At 39.1% G+C, this 8,043-nt stretch overlaps 1 pseudogene; it reads left to right on the top strand.

Annotated features, from left to right (window-relative positions):
• Positions 1–2,175: 2,175 nt before the first annotated feature.
• LOC111412683 lies at positions 2,176–3,137 on the top strand (annotated as a pseudogene).
• Positions 3,138–8,043: the final 4,906 nt, after the last annotated feature.

Genomic DNA, 8,043 nt, shown 5'->3' with positions numbered 1-8,043 from the left:
TTGTACCTTATCAGTGAGGTTCTCATGTTCTGTTACATTGGCCTGGTTAGTTTTTCCCTTCCATTCTTTAGCTTTCGACAAACCTTGGATCGATGTATTGCCTTGCCACAATTGTAACAGTTGCCTTTAAACTTTTTAGCAGTTTTTGAAGAACCAATTTGTCCTTCCCCACTGTGCTTCCTCTTTTTGCTAGTCTTGAAGCCTCCTTTTACGATGTTTGCTTTTGATTCCATCGAATGAGATGCACCATTCCTTTTTTCAATTTTGTGATTGTCTTCTTCTATTCTCAATCGGACAATGATATCTTCAAGTTTCATTTCCTTCCGCTTGTGCTTTAGGTAATTCTTGAAATCCTTCCATGAAGGTGGTAATTTCTCAATTAGTGCAGCGACTTGGAATGATTCACTTAGTTTCATTCCTTCGGCATGGATGTCGCTAAGTATGATATGAAGTTCTTGAACTTGGGATATGACAATCTTGTTGTCAATCATTTTATAATCCAAAAAACGATCGATAATGAATTTCTTCGTACCGGCATCTTCGATTTTGTACTTTGTGTCCAAAGATTCCCACAGTTCTTTTGCAGACTTAGCATTGCAGTACACATTATATAATGTGTTATCCAGTCCATTAAGTACATAATTTCTGCACAAGAAATCAGAATGCTTCCATGCATCAACCGCAGCCAATTTTTCAGCATCACTGTCTTGCTCGGTATACGAAGGCGCGTCTTCTTTGAGAAATTTAGCCAGATTTAATGTCGTTAGATAAAAAAGCATTTTTTGTTGCCAACGCTTGAAATCTGACTCATTAAACTTTTCTGATTTTTCCCCGGTCGTATTCGGGAGTGTGGTACCAGAAGTTGTCATTTTTGAAACACAATCATAAGATCAATGGTAAGAAGGAGTAGAAACAGAAACAAAATAATAATAGAACAAAATTCATTTTAAGATTGTTGTTTCTAAGAATTTGAAGTTACTCCTTCAAAAACAATCCGACAAAATCACCTGAATGTAAGAATTGATCAACAGGATCCAACGAACTCAACGAAGTGTATTTTACTTCGAGACAATATCAGAACGAGAGAGGGGGGAATGAGATTCAAAGCACAGAAAGTTTGCAATGAAAATGGTGTAAATTTTCTGGTAGAGAGGCAGGCTATTTATAGACTTGTTCGTGGCCATTCGAACAGTCATCACCTTTCAGACAAACCTCAAAAATTCAAACAAACATGCTGTTCTTAAAAGTTGCATCTGTTAAGTCGGTTAAGAATCGACTGTTTGGTCGGTAAAACTAAACAGACGACTGTTAAAAGAAAATAAAACACCCGAAATAATAAGCCAAAATTTAAATTTCATAATATACCCAAGAATTTGATTATTTACAATTTGACCTAAGATTTTAAATAAATTTTGTCCAAAAAGTTAATATAGTGCAAAGGTCCACTCGAACCGGACCGGACTCGGGCACGAGCACGTGCTCGTGCTGGCCGGTCAGACTGACGACGGCGCACGCGTGTGGGTTTATGACCGAACCCAATAGGATATAGGTTTTCTCCCTTCCAAAAACTATTGGTACCCCTTGGGGCCTAAACCCAATTTCAGACTTCCCCCTTATAAACCACACCAAAGTTTCCTAACTTTCCTATGTGGGATAAGTGTTTGGAAAATCAAATTCTTTCATAATACTTAGTTTATGTGGGTTATTTTAACACTTAATATTTCATTCAATTTTAAATGGTTTTCGATAAAAAATATATCACGTTAATCATCTCGCGGAGTAGAACGTAAATATGCTAGGTCCCGTATTAATTAAAAGGTCGGTCCCACTGAAATTCGGGCTCAAAGTTGACCCATTTCATAACCATTTTTTCCAACATAAACTTCCAATGTGGGATAGTGCATTTTGTAGATGCACTTCTTTCCAATAATTTCATAAACTTCTAATATAGAATAGTGACATAACATAAATATTAAAAAATTGTAGAATAACGAATCTAATTAAAAAATTATTAATATGAAATTTTTTTTAAAAAAAAAATTATTGTTTTCATAGTATTTTATTATTTTTGTATCTATTTATTGCATCTGATTCAATCCCGATTTGACCCCAGTGGTACCTTTTGACCATTGATCCATCACCTTTTCCAGATCGATTTTCAAAACATTGAACAAAATGTTTGAACCTAGGCTGGAAGGCAAGGTAGCACTAATCACCAGTGCTACCACTGGAATTGACGAGGCAACTGCGAGACTCTTCGCCAAACATGGAGCTAAAGTTCTGATTGCGGACATCAAAGATGACTTGGGACAGAAGGTATGGAAAAATTGGGACAATCATCAGCCTCTTATGTCCACTGTGATGTAACTAAAGAATTCGAAGTTGAAACTGCAGTTAACACACCTGTTGCCCAATTTGGAAAATTGGATATAATGCACAATAATGCTAGAATAGCGGGAATAGCAAATCCAAACATTCTTGAAATCGAAAAATCAGAATTCGAAAAAGATTATTAGTGTAAGGATTAAGCTATTTATACATTTTACCTTACACCTCTCTTGACATGTTGCTTATGTGGCTTCTAACGATTAGATTAAGTACTGTGTAAGATGTGAAAGATGATGTGAGATCATGCCAAATGTAATTTCTGTAAGCTAAGATGTAAAATGAAGTGTACATGTAACAAGATTATTAGTTTAAACCTCATAGGTGCATTCTTGGACACTAAATATGTTGCACGTGTAATGAACCCAAATCACAGTGGGAACATAATCCCGACTGCCAGTACTTGTTCAAAAATAGGAGATGCTGCTTCACACGCATATACAAGTTCAAAACACGGGCTGGTTGGACTCACAAGGAACATCGCAGTGGAGCTTGGAAAGTATGACATTCGAGTAAGTTGTGTGTCACCACACCTAGTTGCTACACCTCTAGGAAATGGCTTCTATAAATTGGATGATGAGGGTTGCCATGATGTATATTCGGTCCTCAATGGTGTTGTTCTTAAGCCAGAGGATGTGGCTGAAGCTGCTCTATTCTTGGCACGTGATGAGTCTAAGTATGTCAGTGGACACAACCTTTTTGTTGATGGAGGCTTCACAATTGTTATTCCCAAGTATTGCATGTTTGAGTAATCAACATAAAAAAGTTCTTTTTGATCATTTTTATAAATTTTACTGTGTTTGACATTAAGGGTGTGTTTGATTACATTTATTTTCCATGTAAAATATCAATCTTCCACCCAAATTCCTACTTGGAGTGTTTGATTGCTTTTTTTTTTTCCATGGAAAACATTTTCCAACTTTTGAAAATATGCCTAATTTTCCTTTTTTTTTTAAGGAAAATATTTTCCTTGGGTAGAGGTGGTTTTTATTTTCCACAAAAGATGGAAAACATTTTCTTTTCTAGATAATATTTTCCATACTAATCAAACACACTCTAATTGTTTATTTTTAATTGTATAATTTTAGCATAAACTTTTCAGTGTCCTGTTAGTAAAGCTAAAGGATAAGAGTTAGTTCTTAACACAAGTTCTTTATATGATTTATTGACTGTCAACACAGACCTTGGTACGCGGTAGTTTGTGTCACATCGCCTAAAATGGAAGAATCACAAGATAAAGAGAAATGGATCAATGCATATTGTTGACACATAAAAATTCAGCCCAAATCGAACGGCCCAAGGAATGAAGCCCAACTAGAGAATCCCCAAATCAGATAGCCCAAAGAACGAAGTCCAATCAGACAATTCAAGATGAAGGCCTAAATAGGGAGGCCCATGAACGCGATAACACCATCGCCCAAGCTGGTAAGTACCCCAGGATTTGAGCGAATAGAAGCCATGCAGTCGCCCAGAGCTGCTACTCTATTCTCGCCCAAACCTTCGAGTCGCCCAAGGTCTTAGCAAACATGAAGTGTTATGGTTATCAAGAAGCTATCAAAGCAGTTATTAAGCAGCCCTATCCCGTTCCACGATTCAAGGAATTCAATTGAAGACGGTTGAACGACAAAGAGTAATGGCAGCAGTTAGAAAAGGCAGTTCCATGACAAGTTGGCCATTACGAGGAAAGTGGGCGGTTATAGAACGATCAAGCAGTTTTTAGGCTGTTGATCACAAAGAGATCATCCAGGGAGTATAAAAGGAAGAAAAGACATAGAGCAAAAGAGACCGAATCAAAAACTCTCGAACAGAGAATATGTAACTTTAAATTTTTTAGTTTAAATTTAAACACTTCTTTCAGTAACTCGTGTGCTTGCGCCCCTTGGAGGCATTCTATTTTTACTTTCCGATTGTAAAGACATCGCCAATAAAGAATGCCCCTTTTTGGGACTTTGTCTCAAGAGGTTTGTCCCTTATACAATTATCTGATCCCTTTTTAATTGTTAGCGACGAACCCGCGCGAAACAATTTGGCACGCCCAGTGGGACAGTGGTGTTTGGTGTTGAAAATACAAAAGGTGAAATAATATGCCTCAGAGATCCGATAAGGAAGCAGCAAGTTAGGAAGGAGTCCAGTCTATGATCGAGTGATATGAGGAGCAGCATGCCTCTCCACGAACAGATTGATAGAATCAGAGCAGTAACAGTCGTTACGAACCAATGACAGAGTTGAGTCCTCGAACTATGCGTGCACTACTTGGAGAATCCACACAAGATGTTGTTGAACAGGTAAATCTTCGAAATATTCATAATATGGAAAGATTTACCTAAAATGGGAATGCACATTATGACAACATGGCCAAACAACTAAACACTTTGAACGAAATAATGAATAAGTTAGTAGGCCAAATATGTCAACCGGTTCTGCCTCTTGCAAGCCACTTTCAAACTAGGACAATTGTGGGACATAATCCCTCAGTCCTAAATCCGAATTAAGGGATAGAACCACTTTCTGGTCCCTCTACTTCAAACCAAGGGGGTGGTGCAGTGCCAAATCAGAACAATGGTAGTGGTATGCCTAACTTGGGGGGTAATCCAAATGTAAGAGATAATGTCCTAAACAATGGACAGAATACCCCACGTGTTAATGAGGGAATAGATGTTTAGGCTAATGGTAATGACCCAAATCATGGTAACTTTGTTGCCAATCAAGGACCAAACATCAGGCCTCATGCAAATCAACCGGTTAACCAACCTATAGGAATTCCATATGACCCCAACGTCATGTTGAGGAATCAGATTATGGAAATCGTACAGGATCAGATGGCTTTTGGGGTGCGTCCTGTCTTTAGGCCAACTTACACAAAGTCATATCCTGATTGGGTAGACCAAGCATATCCATGGCCTAGAGGGTATAAAATGCTAGAATTCTCATTATTTATCGATTTAGGAGAAGTGTCTACTCTAGAACACATAGGGCGATTCACATTGCAAAGTGGTGATGTAACTAATTACCATAAAATGAGGCTTTTTCCTAGTTCATTAACAAAAGTAGCTTTCTCCTGGTTCATCAATTTGCCACCGAACTCTATTCAAACATGGCAACAATTGGAACAATTATTCCATGCTCAGTTTTATAAAACTGAGTCTGAAGTTACTTTGGCTGATTTGGCGAATCTACGTCAAATGCCAAATGAATGGGCAGAAAGTTTTCTCCAAAGGTTCAAGACAGCAAAAAGCAAGTGTTTTGTACCTCTGCCCGAAAAGGAATTTGTCAAAATCGCTCAGGGTTGTTCGAGCTTTGATTTAAAAAAGAAATTCCAAGACAAGAAATTTTCTGACCTTTTCCAGTTGAGTGCGAATGTGATTAGGTATGAACGACTGATAAGAGAAGAACAACACATGAAAAATTCTAGTTAAGGGACTTATTACAAAGACCCAAATTTTGATGTTCATACCATCAGCGACGAGTCATACGATCAAGCCAAAATGTGTTTGGCCGAATTAGTCAAAGGAAACACGTTTACTTGTCCTATAATGGCTAAGACTAGACCATCGGGCAAAGATGAGCCCATGAAAGATGGAAACATAAAGGCTAGAACATTTTCGTTCGATGTAACCAAAGCTAACCTTATATTTGATAAATTATATGGGGATAAGCAGATAAAGTTGAGCGATAAGCATAAACTGCCAAACCCTGAACAAATTAAAGGTAAAAAATATTGTAAGTGGCATAATGCATGGTCACATCTGACTAACAATTGCTTGATTTTTTGCCATGTATTGCAGGATGCAATTGAATCAGGACAAATTACGTTCGACGATAAGAAGAAGATGGCAGTGGATGAAAATCCTTTTCCACAGCCACTTGGAGTGAACATGGTGACATCTGGTTTCAAAAACAAGTTGCCAAAATTCAAGTTGGTCATAGATGATGGAGAGGAGGACCCTGGACCACATCCCAGTGTCTTTGAACGAATCAAGGAGAAGGTGCCAAAAAAGGAGGAAGACGTCCTATGTGCAAGATGTAAAAGAGAAGTGAGTGAGAACACGGAGAAACCAAGGATATGGCAGCATCCCCATCGCCCTACTTTCTTCCCAAACACTCAGCCTGGTAGAGGGAGAGGTACATCATTCTATAGAGGACCGCCTTTTGAAAGGCAGTTCAGGCCAGTAGATAATGGGAGAACATTCAGACCGCAACCACGCCGGCCAAATGTATGGCATTCGTTCCAGTATAATGCAGGAAGGGCAATACCCTTTGATGAGATGACTAGAACCCAACAAAGGCGTTTCCAACGAAACTATGGACGAATGATGAGGCAGCAACAGGGAGTGCCACATCCTAAAGCGCCTAGACTATTCAAGGTAGCCAGTCAAAATGTTCTCAAAGATAGTGGAGAAATCGATACAGATGAATCAATGAAAGAGCTAACAGAAACTTCTTCTGGGAGATCAAAGTTTGAGCGAGACAGAAGGGATGGAGAAGATCCAGATCAGCCCCTTACTATCCAGTTCGGTGCGTTACCTCCTGTCATGGCTAATAATTACTTACTGGCCAATGAATTTAAGAATAAAGAAAAAGAAGAAGAAGAAAGGGAAGACAACGAAGGAGAGGCTTGCGTGCTGGAATGTGAAGAAGGCCAGACTTCTAGAGAGACCTACAATGGTGAGGAAGACGATGGGATGACAAACATCGAAGAAGAAATCGACCTAGAAGCAGAAAGAAGAAGGAGAGGAGTATCGCACAATACTCTGTTGAAACAACTACATCGAGAGGGAGTTTGTGAAGTAGACTCACTAGGAGAATCATCTGGGCATCCTTTCGATTTTTACGTACTGTACGGGATGCCTAAAAGGAAGAAGAGAGTGCCTCGTTCTGAAAAGTATGGATCACCTCCAAGAATAATGCCTCCTCCCACAGGTTGGGTAACTGATGAAGAAGCATTAGAAAACAGTAAGGAGGAAATTCAGGAGAAAGAGGTTCAGCGCGATATGCTGCACGTTGACTAATCACAGAGGGATAATTCGATAGAAAACAAGCAGGAAGTAGAAATATAGGTTGTCGAAAAGGTTATTTTAAATGGCCAGCCATGAAATTGACTAAACACTTGAGGCCATTGTACGTTAAAGCTCTAGTTAACGACATTCCTGTGACAAAAGTGCTTGTCGACAATGGAGCAGCTATAAACACCATTCCATCTAGGATGATGAGAAAATTTGCAAAGACAGAGGGTGACATGATTCCAACAGAAGTCATCCTTACGAGTTTCAATGGAGGATCAACTTCAGCTAAGGGAGTTATGCCATTGGACATAACTATAGGGACAACTACTAGGACAACAGTCTTCTTTGTAATAGATGGTCCTACTAGTTACAATATGTTACTAGGAAGAGATTGGATACACGGAAGCCGCTGCATACCCTCATCACTCCATCAATGCCTGGTCTTGTGGAACAACAAGGGTGAAGCAGAGGTGGTGCAGGCCGATCATAGACCTTTTGTCGCAGAAGCAAACTCAGTGGAAAGGTTCATATACGAAGGAAACTATGGACCTGTCAGGGTAGTCCAAGATGGAGAAGAAACTCAGATCGTCGCACAGAGTGAAGAGCCATTTTCAGTGGACGCACTCACTGAAATGTTCGGCCAAATGAGACCAAA

This window comes from Olea europaea, chromosome 16 (genome assembly GCF_002742605.1).
Source record: "Olea europaea var. sylvestris chromosome 16, O_europaea_v1, whole genome shotgun sequence".
Taxonomy (NCBI): Eukaryota; Viridiplantae; Streptophyta; class Magnoliopsida; order Lamiales; family Oleaceae; genus Olea; species Olea europaea.
This window is presented reverse-complemented; position numbering and strand designations above follow the sequence as displayed.